The sequence below is a fragment of the Hippopotamus amphibius genome, chromosome 8, assembly GCF_030028045.1.
Source record: "Hippopotamus amphibius kiboko isolate mHipAmp2 chromosome 8, mHipAmp2.hap2, whole genome shotgun sequence".
NCBI lineage: Eukaryota > Metazoa > Chordata > Mammalia > Artiodactyla > Hippopotamidae > Hippopotamus > Hippopotamus amphibius.
Genome location: NC_080193.1, coordinates 7,119,460 through 7,128,612, shown reverse-complemented (window position 1 = coordinate 7,128,612; position 9,153 = coordinate 7,119,460). Strand labels below are relative to the sequence as shown.

Sequence of the window (9,153 nt, the reverse complement as noted above, 5' to 3'; positions counted from 1 at the left end):
CAGTTGTTTCTCACGTCTTCGTCTTTAAGATCCTTTCTCTGGACCTGATCGCTGCTTCTGCCCAGGGCAGGATTCTGCTCTGAACTGATCCGTCCTCCACGCAGCGAGGTGTGGTAGAAAGAGAAGGCACTGAGTCACACAGATGTGTGTGCCAATCCTCCTCCCCAACTACGCTCTGCATCAATTTCAGGAGGAAGGGATTTCCATTCTCTGAGCCTCAGTCTCCTCACCCCTGCTTTAAAAGGCTGTTGTGAGGCTCTGAACCAGTGTGTGTAACGTGCCCCACACCCAGCAAAGACGTTGCGGCTTTAGTGCATCAACCATCAGCTCAGGTCAGTCCCACCACCCCTGAATCTTGTTGAGACACAGTTATCCGCTTTTATTTGTATTCGGCTGTTGGTTCCTCTTCTGGGTGAATCTCAGGCTGTTCGAGCAGCGGTGTTTCTGGGGCATTGGGGCCATTGTGTGGGTTCAATGGGCTGGTGAATAACTTAAAGGCTAGTCTTTTGTTTGGAAAGGATCCTTTCCCTTGTCTCTGAGGCCGGCTCATCTGTCAGCTGGAGCTTCATGGAACAATAGCCAGTGATACTTGGGCAGAGGCAAAGGCCGGCTGAGGGTGACATCTGTCTCCCCATCCCTCCCCAGGGTGATCGGATCAGATGAGGCAGGTGTCCCTTGTTCCCTTGTGGTGCCAGGTGGGCTCCTCTGGAAGCTACTGGGTGAGTCATGGAGGGCAGGGAGGGGCTGGGCTATCCTGTGTTCAGGGGTGTGGAGTAGACAATTAACGGTAACCAACTCCAGCTATCATTTATTATCTGTTTACCAAGGTTCGTGCTGGGTGCTGCTTCTTGGACACCCGACAATAAGGCTGGGAATTGGGCATTACAGATGGGAAACTGAGGCTCAGAGAGGTGAAGGGACTAGCTCAGGGTCACACAGCACGTTAGTTATAGAGTGATGATTTGAGCCTAGAACTAGTCTGGCTCTGAAATGTGTCTGTGTAACTACTACACTACGCCACCTCCTCTCCTAGAAGTGAACATAATCAGTTGCCTCAAGACCACAGAAGCCACTGGAATAAACCCACCCAGATGCTTTAGCAATCATCGCGGATTCCCTCACAGTAATGATGGCAACAATGATGACCCGTGTTTGCACTTGATACATCCCTTCCTTAAGTCTTTTCTCCTCTACCCCCAACCCCCATATCCGAACAGAAGCCTTCTGCCCCTTAGGGGTTCAACAGGCCTGGTTAGAATCCTGCTGCATCATTTTTTAGCTGGGTGATCACAGGGCAAGGCTCTCAACTCTGAACCTCAGTTTCCTCATCTGTAAAATGGGAATAAAAACCCCAACTCATTGTTTTGTCAGGTAATGGCATCCCCCATCCGCAGTTCAGGGGTTCCCTTGTTTGAGGGAGATTTGAATACCAAAGCTCCTCTTTTGAGGAGGTTGTATTTGAATACCTCGCGAAACGGTGCCTTCTGCACATGCGCAGAAGCCTCTCTTTCCCTCTGCACATCTCCTGCAAGGCGCCCTGCACATCCCCTTATTCCCAGGAGGTTCCGTCATGTCTCAGCACTCACTCATCCAAAGCAATTTAGGCCAACGTCTCTCGTATGCCTCAACTCTCTGAGCAGCTATTTTATTCCAGAGTCAGGGAAAAAAACAACAACCACCCCAAACCCAGAGAGATCCTAAAGAGAAACCACATGCATGTTTCCCTGGCAGCTGTTCCTCCCTTACCAGGAACAGCTCAGACTTTAGGGAAAAAAATGAATATCCATGGATGGTATTCATGAGCAGTGTGGACAATGGTAGCCATAATAATATGGGAAAATAAAGAGAATGCAAGCTAATCGATAACAGTTATCATCTCATGTAATCCTCACAACAGCCCCGTGGGGTGGGCGTTACTTTTATCCCCATCGCATGGATAAGACCAGCCAGAGAAGCAACGCATTTGCTCGAGGTTGCAGAGCAGGATGGGAAGTCATACCATAAAGCCTATGTCTTTTCCAATGCCTTCGGATGTTTTTGTTGGCATTGGCTCCACCAAGACACTTCATGCTTTCTTATATCACTTTATTTATTATTTATTTTTTTGGCTGGACCACTCATGGCTTGCAGGATCTCAGTTCCCTGACTAGGAATTGAACCTGGGCCCTGGCAGTGAAAGTGCCAAATCCTAACCGCTAACCCACCAGGGAACTCCCTCCTTTCACTTCTGATCTGCATCTGAGGAAGTCAGTTTTGGGAAAGGCCGGGATTTCAGAACACCACCGTGGCATCTACTCTCCAATGCGCCCAGGGCTACGTCTTTATCCCCACATCCCTCTTTCTTTCTCTCTCAGTGATAGCTGGAGGCATCTCCCTGCCCACCCATGTGATTCCAGACACATTCATGTGGCCGCCACGACCCTAAGAGCATCAAAGGAGCAACCAAGGTGACCCTCCCCCTCCTTCTGTGCATTGCTGGGGGTGGCGGAGACCAGACTCATGCTAGGTGGTCAGGTCCCCCACGAAATCCACATGTGCAGGAGACTTTGTAGATTTCAGAGGTAGGAGGGACCTCTAGGATTCTCTGGGGTCCAATCCCTCAATCAAAGCTTCCCTGATGGGGCCCCCAACTTGGCTTGAAGTAGGGGTGGGGTGGGGTCTGTGTGGGCTAGTGGGAGCTTTGAGGTGCTGGGACCAGGGGACAGGGGAGCCCACCACCAAGTCTCTGTGTGGCCTTTGATCTGCTCCTTCTTGATTCTCGCCCTCTGTCATCACATCTAAGTGAGTTTTGAAAAGCGAACTACATCGAGGTATAATTTACACGTGATAACATGTACCCATGTAAAGCATACATTTCAGTGTGTTTTGATAGATGTATACACTTGTGTAGCCACCATCACAATCAAGATATAGAACACTTACCTCACCCTAATATGTTCCCCTGCCAATCCCCTCCCAGCCCCAGCCCCAGGAAACCACTGACCTGCTTTCTATGCCTATAGACTCGCCGTTTTTCCTGAAGTTCCATTATTAGGGGATCTTTTGTGCTTGGCTTTGCTGGCTCAGCATAATGTTTTTGAAGTTGATACTTCTTATCACCTGTGTCAGTAATTTGACCCTTTTAAAATCTAACACCAGGGAGGCATGTCATGTAACTCAGCCATTTCAAGTGCATCATTTAATGGTTTTATTTTTTTCTGGTAAATGTGCCAAGTTCTGCACCATCACTGTGAATCAGTTTTAGAACATTTCCACTGGCGCAGTAAGAGTCCTCACCCCCACCTACTGCGAATCCCCAGGCCATTCCTAATCCCTGGCAGCCACTAATCTGCTTTCTGTCTGTATAGGTTTGCCTTTTCTGGACATTTCATAGACATGGACTCATACAGCATGTGGTCTCTTGGGCCTGCTTTCTTTCACCCCGTATAATATTTTTGAAGTTTGTCCTTGTCATAGTAGGTAGCAATCGTTTGTTCCTTTTTTTATTGCGGAGTAGATTTCATTATATGAGTGTTCTATAGCTTATTTATCCATTCACCAAGACAGAGGATTTAGATTTCATCTGTGCTCCCTAAGTGAGGTATATATACCCCCTGAGATGTATAATTCGGCAGGATTAATAGGGCCCCTATTTCCGGGACATCAGCGTTACCGAAAGATTTACTCAAAGTTTAAATCGTTAACTGGGGAAAATAATTTTTGGAAACACTGTATGCCAGACACTGGCTAAGCCTTTGAGAATGATTAACTTTGAGTCACACATCGGGTATGTGGCGTTAGGAAGCTGTAATCTCACCCATGTTTGTTTTGACCTCAGAGCCTTTTATACCCTCCTAGACAGCTGTCAGCTTGATGTGGGAGCTGAAGTTCCCCTTGAAACCACTATTGCCTTATTCATATCAGGGATTCTGAGTCCACAGTGTCAGGGGAAAGGGTTATTGTGTTTAAACAATGTTCCTCTGAGCAGTGCATAGTCTATTTACAGAGTGCAGCAAGTTCCTGCGGCAGAGGAGAAAGAAGGGAATTTCCAGGTTCTTCGAGATGCTCAGGACCACACTGGGAAGCAGCCTTGCAGATAAGTATTCAAACTTATCAGCCCACAGCCTACCAGCCTGCCCTCTCCTGGTCTGTGCAAGAAAGTACAGCATTCCCCAATCCCCAAGTCTGGGGAGAAATCAGTTCTGCGGCTCATTCACTTTCCTACCTCTATGCCACAAAGAAAAAGCTTGTCCCTGTTTTATGGGGCCCCAGAAAGTAATTTTCCTACCTCGCTTTTGACATCAGGCCTAATATTTTACAAACTCCACCATCAGGAACTTCTGAGGAGCTGAGTTTAATGACTTCATCTTGAGCATCTGTAGCTCTGATGTCAGAAGGAGGCTGGGGACTCCTGGTGATTTGGGCTGACCCTTCTCTTCTCGATTCTGGCCCTTTGTCATCATAGTTATAAAACTTGACTAGGGCGCCTTTGCCTGGCAGTCAAGCGGGGATCTCGGCCCTGTGACCCTACAGCACATGCTTCACAGCGTAAGGGTCTGAGCACATCTTCGGTTCTGGACCTGTGCCCCAAGTCCCGGTGCTGACGGCAAGCTCTGAAAATATGCTGAGAGGGCCCCTGACTCTCCCGGCCCAGGTCTGCTAGTGGGTGAAGATAGCTTCACTGTCACCAAAAGCAGAACCTGGGAGATGGTCCTGGCTCAGGACCCGTGGGCATTGTCTGGTCTTCTCTAGACTGGAGCCCTAGGGTGGTCATCAAAGAGCCCCAGCCCACCATCTGGCTCCCCAGGCTTTTCTTTTTCTGGGGCATCAGAAAAGAGACTGGGAGATGAGGGCGGAGGGGCAGGGAGAAAAATGAGGTTGGGCAGAAGGGCACCTCCTACTTCCCATCCCTGCCTCAAACTACAGGTTATTACTATGCGCTTTGGGTGAGTGTCCGGACTGGCCGGGCCCCACGACCCAGAGAGAGGGGCAGACTTCCCAGGGCTACACTGGACGGCAGAGTGGGGATCAGATCTCTGGACTCCTGGCTCTGTCTGATGCTCTCACTCAAGCTGAGTTTGCCCGGCTTTCTCTGGGGTCACATCAGCAGGGAACATGGGGGTGTTCAGGGGAGCTAAGGGTGTTCTGGGGTGGGAGGAGGGGAGGTGGGGGGAGGTGTGCCTGGGCCCAGCCTCCCTGCCCCCCCCCCCCCCCCGGGGTGGGGCTGTCTTGTTAGCAGAGGTTGGCTCCGCCCAGGCTGGAGAGGGAGCCTGGGTGCGGTTTTCTCCTGTGCCGTGGTTGGCTCTTTTGTCTTCCAGGATGGGCCTGTGGGGTCTACGTGGGGTAGGAGCTGGGAGCTGTGCACTGCCAGGTATGCCTGGGTAGGTGTGGGGGAGGGGCTTCCACTGAGCTCAGTTTCTTGGGGGATGACTGTCCCCCGACCCGGGCCCAGGTACGCAGGCCTGGCCCAGCACGCCTCCTGGGATCCAGGGGCTGGAAGGCTTGTTGTGTGTGGTCTTGGTGGAGACGGTGGGACTGAATCAAGGCCACTGTGGGTGGGTCCATGGCAGACCTTTCAGGATGTGCCTCCATTCAGCGCAAACGTGGACCAAGCGGCTCCTCCCGGCTAGAAGCTGAGGATCCAGAGGTCAACATGCAGTGTGGTCCTGCCCTCTCAGATCTTCACATAAGAACACGCTTCATCACAGTCTCTGTGAGGGAATGAGCTCCCCTGGGAGGTGTGCGTGTGTGTGTGTGTGTGTGTGTGTGTGCGCGCGCGCGCGCATGTTTGTGTGTGTGTGTGTGCGTGTGCGTGCATGTGCGTGTGTGAGTGTGTGTGTGCGTGCGCGTTTGTGTGTGAGTGTATGTGTGCTTGTGTGTGTGTGTGCGTGTGTGTGTGTGTGTGCGTGTTTGTGTGTGTGTGAGTGTGTGTCTTTGTGTGCGCGTGTGTGTGTGTGTGTGAGTGTGTGTGAGTGTGTGTGTGTGTGGTTTGGGGGAGGGTGGTGCAGAGGTCCCCTCAGGGAGACTGCTGTAAAGGGAAGCCAAGCCTCCCAAAGACCCTGAAGGCCCTTTCTGCCCACCTGGACCTTTGCTCCTTGTGCGCCTGGGATGCCCGTAGGGCCGGCTCTGGGCTCCCTTTACTGCTTCTACACCCCCTGTGCCAGCCCTGCCAAGGTGGGGCGTCCTCTCTCTGTGTTATTAACATCCAAAGCCCTCGCCCCACCCTGTCTCAGTGCTGGCGGCACAGGGGGGAGACTGGGGGTCTTTGAAAGTGTCCCCTCAAATGTGCAGACAGGCTGTGGGGTGGAGGCTGGGCCCTCGTCCTCACTTGCTCTGCCTCCTCCAGGCCACATCTCCCAGACGGCAGTCCCGGCTGCATCCCCAGGACTCCTGGCCTGGTCTTCTCTTGGAGCCTGGATGACCCTGGACTCTGGCTTTGGTGACACAGGGAGCAGCCTTCGGTGGTCTTCTGGAGCCCTAGACAATTCCCTGAAGACCTCATCCTTCCTAACTCCGGGGCTGGGGCCTCCCGTGGATAAAGGCCCCTCCTGGTTGGTGCTCAGCCAAGGACGGGACCTGGCTCTGGAGGGCAACGCGAGGGCTGTGAGAGAGGCTGGCAGCCCACGGTCCCCTCTGCATCTGTCTGGACCTGCCCGCCGGGCCCTACTCTCCAGGTCTAGAGGCCTTTCCTGACCCGTGAGGACCTGATTTCTCTTCGAATCCTTGCTGGTGACCGAGCAGAGGTCGGTCTGGGCCAAGCCCCCACTGACCACACCCTCGCCAAGGCTGGGTCTCAAAGGACCCCACACGACAGGGGCAGGAACCGGGGATGGGAGTCGGGGCGGAGCTGCCAGTGGGATGGAGGGTAGACGCAGCTCCAGGGCGCTGCTGGCCGGAGTCTGTCGTGCGCCGTTTGCCGTGTGAGTGATTCTCATGTTTGTGGGGGCTTCTTGGATGGGGCTTTTCCTTGCTTCTCTCCCTGATGGTCACCAGGAGGCGGCAGCTGGGCCTGGGGGGAGCTTGGCCCTTCCCCTAGTGCCGTGGAGCTCTGGGAGGGGCTGTCCTGAAAGGAGAGACTTTCCAAGAGATGAGGGGACCCAGGCTGGGGGGTGGGGAGGGGGTGTGGGCGGCAGTGCTCGCCGGAAGGAGACAGACACTGGGCCTTGCTCCTGACATCCAAAGGGAGCAGGCTGGAATCAGCCGCACTCCAGCCCAATCTCAGACCCCTTGCCACACCCCTGTCCTCGGGGAGCAAAGGCAGGCAGGGCAGCCTCCATGCACCTGCAGCTTCCCCATCACACAGCTGCAGGCTCACTTACATGCCCTCCTCCCCATCCTCCACTCCCTCCAGCCCCTCCAGGGGGGCCAGTCCCAGGGCTTGCACGGGAGCAGCCTCCGCTTTCCTCAGGCACGTTTACGAGCCCAGCGTTCTTTTCCCAGGGTGGGGAGGGGATCTGTATGAGTCAGCTTGGGCTGCCATAACAGAATACCACACCGGGACGGAAGAAACCACAGAAATGTATTTTCTTATAGTTCTGGAGGCTGGAAGTCCGAGATCAAGGTCACAGGGATGGTTTGTGGTGAGGCCTGTCTCCGTGGTGTGCAGATAGAACCTTATTGCTGTAGTCTCACATGACTTTTTCTCTGTGCATATGCAGAGAGAGAGAGAGAGACAGACAGACAGACAGAAAGACAGACAGGGAGGGTGAGAAAGAGAGAAAGAGAAATAGATATCTGGTGTCTCTTCTACTTCCTATAAGGGCCCCAGTCCTATGGGATTAGGGCCCCATCCTTACGACTGCACTTAGCCTTAATGATCCACGTAAAAGCCCTGTCTCCAAATATACTCACATTGGGGGTTATAGCTTCAATCCATGAATTTGGGGGAAGACACAATTCAGTCCGTAGCAGGTGGTCACCACAAACGCGGACAGGTGGAGCCATCTCCCCTTTAGAACTCCCGCCCCCAATCGGGAGGGAGAGGAGGGGCAGAGGCAAAGGGAAGTAGAAACAGTGTGGGAGGTACTGTGCTAGGGTGGCTCCCGGTGCCTTGGGGAGACACAGAACTGGCCGGACCCGGTGCAGCGAGGAGGAGCCCCCAGCAGAGTAGTGTTGTGGGAAGAACTTGGGCTTTGGAGCCTGACGATGTGCAAGTCGCCTCACCCCTGTGAGTCCGATGTCCACTCAGAGTCATCTGGTTGCCCTGGGGGGCACAGAGAGAAGTCAGCGAGATCACGCACCTGGCACAGCGCCTGACTCTTAGCAGGCACTCAGCAAATGCCCCCATCCCTCTGGGAGTTTCGATTTGGGGCTTCTCTCTTTTTGGCACTCTGGATGGTAAATTCCACATCTTTGATCCAGAGGCATTTTGGACTAGTGTGTCCCCTCTTGTATTTTTAATCTCTCTCTCTCTCATTAGATCCAGGAATTGGCTGCACTGCATGGCCTCTATAGTAGCTCCAGACGCTTCCCGGGGAATTTAATATCTACCCCTCTCATCAGAATTGAGCACCTACTGTGAGCCCTTCCCTGTCCAGTGCTTGAGGGGAATATAAAAGAAGATATGGCCATGATTCAAGCCTGCAGGATTTCACAGCCATGCCGATTGGGAGAAAACCAGCCCACACACAGAATTAGAGGATGGGGCAGAAAACAGCCTACTGAGGCACTGGTTTTTGGTGCTTAGGTGGGTAGGAGTAAGACCCCAGAGTAGGCTGAAAAGGCTTCCCAGTGAGGCTGAACCCATAAGGACCTTGGAGGATGAGAAAGGTGTGGCTTAGCTGAGAGCTTCCAAGGGGAAATTAGAGCAGAGATTCCCAAGTTAAGTAAGATCTAGGAGATGTCATTGCTCTTAAAAAAAGAAAAAGGTTCCAACTCAGTACGTTTCTGTAGCACAGGACTTATCAGAGCCTTTAAAGGTGCTGATGGGAATTGTGAATATTCAAGGACAGAGGATTATGTGTTTTGCCTCAAACTGTACTGACAACAGAACCCTTTTCTTATGGAGCATCAGTTAGAACTGTGGAGAGTCTACGCCGGGAAAATCACAGCTGTGATAGGAGATGACAAAACTAGGGTACACTCAGGTGCTTTGTAGCAGCGGCTGGAAAGGCAGCCCTTTCCCTGGGGCCGAGCAGTCTAAACGGGGTTCCAGGAGTCAGGTGAGCTCCATAC

General features: G+C 52.8%; 1 long non-coding RNA gene across 1 annotated transcript; it reads left to right on the top strand.

The window, feature by feature from the left end:
* Positions 1 to 281: 281 nt before the first annotated feature.
* Positions 282 to 4,520, top strand: LOC130858077 (uncharacterized). Its single transcript, XR_009054983.1, has 4 exons — positions 282 to 332; positions 646 to 719; positions 2,361 to 2,447; positions 3,986 to 4,520. It is a non-coding gene; the product is annotated as an uncharacterized LOC130858077 (long non-coding RNA).
* Positions 4,521 to 9,153: the final 4,633 nt, after the last annotated feature.